The following is a 2748-nucleotide window of genomic DNA, read 5'->3' as shown; positions in this document are numbered from 1 at the left end:
TGGAGAGCCTCTCATGGTTGTGGGCGAAGAGCAGTTGCCGTACCAGGCGGTCGATAGTATCAAGTCGCCGACAAGGATCGCTCTCGATCTGCTGCATTCACTGTAAAGTTTGTGAGTTGCTCTTTCTGGTTGATCAAAGCCACGCAAATTTCTTCAGCCTCTACTGGAAGGTTGAAGATGGCGGCTTGCTGCGCTTCTTCACCGCGCTACGCTCGTCGGAATGTGGTGGTGTGGACCATATTCTTATTGCTTGTCGCTCACGCTCGACTCGTCGCTCACTCCGCACGACGGTACTATCTTAGAAAACTTGTCTGTATAAGCTCCAGTTTTCTCTTACAGTCATACATGGGTCTACTGTCCCGGTCAATTGGCAGCTGGGTTGTCGCGTGGAGGTGCTTCTTGTACCTCGTTTTTAGTCTGAGTCTGTATTCCTGATGTTCACGAGCGTCATTTGATTCCTCTCCCTTTATTTTGGTTGACGGTTGTTGAAGTGGTGAGGTTATTTGTCCATGATTATCTCCTTATACACATGTAGTGTTGATGCAGTCGAGGAACTACAGTGTGCTCACCCCGAGTGGCCGACCATTCACACTCGTTTGTGCTCATCCTGGTAGGCCGTACTCGTCGTTGTTGATTAATCAATCTCTGCCTAGTTACCACTGTAGTTGTCGTCTGCTAATTTTGAAATTTAGATACAGTAGTGTGGATGCATGAGGTATTGAGGAGGGGCGTACGCCATATGGGGTACCTAGACCCGACCAGATCGTGGGTGAAGCCAGGGAGTTACAGGAGAGTGCTTATACTGTTGACTCATAGAACGGCACGTCTTGTTGGGGCTCCCCTGTTGTACCAGTGTTGGAGTTTTTACAGTAGTGTTGATTGTGCCATTGTTGTATTTTTACCAGAGCGGGGTGGAGATGTTGTTTAACCGTAGTACCCTCACCACCTGGGGGCGGCTCGTCAGGACAGTCGAGTATCCAGTGTGCACCAGGGCGGGGTCGAGACCGCAGGGTCTCGAGCTTGGATGCACGTTTTGGAGTGGTACTATGTGATTAAATGCTGGGACTTAGTTGCAGAACAGCATTCACAATGTAATCTGCTCTTGTCCAGATGGGTTAGGGCAGTGTGGCAGTTGTGATTGCGAATTGCGTCGTCTGTGACCTATTGGGCGCGGTAAGCAAATTGGTCGTGGGTCTAGGGTGTACAGGTAGGTTGGAGGTGATTGGTCCTTGACTTGTCTTCAAAGCACTTCATGATGACGGAAGTAGTGTTTAGCTCAGTTACCCTTAGCTTGTCTTGGGAACAGGAACAATGGTGGCCCCTCTTGAAGCATGTGGGAACAGCAGACTGGGATAAGGATTGATTGAATATGTCCGTAAACACACTAGCCAGCTGGTCGCGATGCCTCTGAGGACGCGGCTGGGGGTACACGTCTGGGCCTGCAGCCTTGCGAGGGTTAACACGTTTAAATGTTTTACTCACGCCGGCTGCAGTAAAGGAGAGTCTGCAGGTTTTGGTAGCGGGCCGTGTCAGTGGCACTGTATTGTCCTKAAAGCGAGCAAAGAAGTTGTTTAGTCTGTCTGGGAGCAAGACATCCTGGTCCGCGACGGGGCTGGTTTTCTTTTTGTAATCCGTGATTGACTGTAGACCCTGCCACATACCTCTTGTGTCTGAGCCGTTGAATTGCGCTCTACTTTGTTGCTATACTGACGCTTAGCTTGTTTGATTGCCTTGCGGAGGGAATAGCTACACTGTTTGTATTCGGTCATGTTTCCGGTCACCTTGCCCTGGTTAAAGGCAGTGGTTCGCGCTTTCAGTTTCGCGTGAATGCTYCCATCAATCCACGGTTTCTGGTTGGGGAATGTTTTAATAGTTGCTGTGGGTACGACATCGCCAATGCACTTGCTAATGAACTCGCTCACCGAATCAGCGTATTCGTCAATGTTGTTGTTTGACGCAATGCGGAACATATCCCAATCCACGTGATTGAAGCAATCTTGAAGCGTGGAAGTTAGAATAACAAGAATCCAGGGTTTTACCAGCCCTGGTAGCACAATCGATATGCTGATAGAATTTAGGGAGTCTTGTTTTCAGATTAGCCTTGTTAAAATCCCCAGCTACAATGAATGCAGCCTCAGGATATGTGGTTTCCAGTTTACATAGAGTCAAATAAAGTTCGTTCAGGGCCATCGATGTGTCTGTTTGGGGGGGAATATATGCGGCTTTGATTAAAATCTAAGAGAATTCTCTTGGAAGATAATGCGGTCGACATTCGATTGTGAGGAATTCTAAGTCAGGTGAACAGAAGGACTTGAGTTCCTGTATGTTGTTATGATCCCACCACGTCTCGTTAATCATAAGGCATACCCCCGCAGTGAAATGCTTACTGACGGGCCCTTCCCAACGAAGCAGAGAGAGAAATAATTGTGATGAAGATGAATACCCTGTTGCATGTACAGTCGTGGCCAAAAGTTTTGCGAATGACACAAATATGAATTTCCACAAAGTTTGCTGCTTCAGTGTCTTTCGATATTTTTGTCAGATGTTACTATGGAATACTGAAGTATAATTACAAGCATTTCATAAGTGTCAAAGGCTTTTATTGACAATTACATGAAGTTGATGCAGAGTCAATATTTGCAGTATTGACCCTTCTTTTTCAAGACCTCTGCAATCCGCCCAGGCATGCTGTCAATTAACTTCTGGGCCACATCCTGACTGATGGCAGCCCATTCTTGCATAATCAAC

Source organism: Salvelinus sp. IW2-2015, linkage group LG20 (genome assembly GCF_002910315.2).
Source record: "Salvelinus sp. IW2-2015 linkage group LG20, ASM291031v2, whole genome shotgun sequence".
In the NCBI taxonomy this organism is placed as follows: Eukaryota; Metazoa; Chordata; class Actinopteri; order Salmoniformes; family Salmonidae; genus Salvelinus; species Salvelinus sp. IW2-2015.
Note: the sequence above shows the minus strand (reverse complement) of the source record.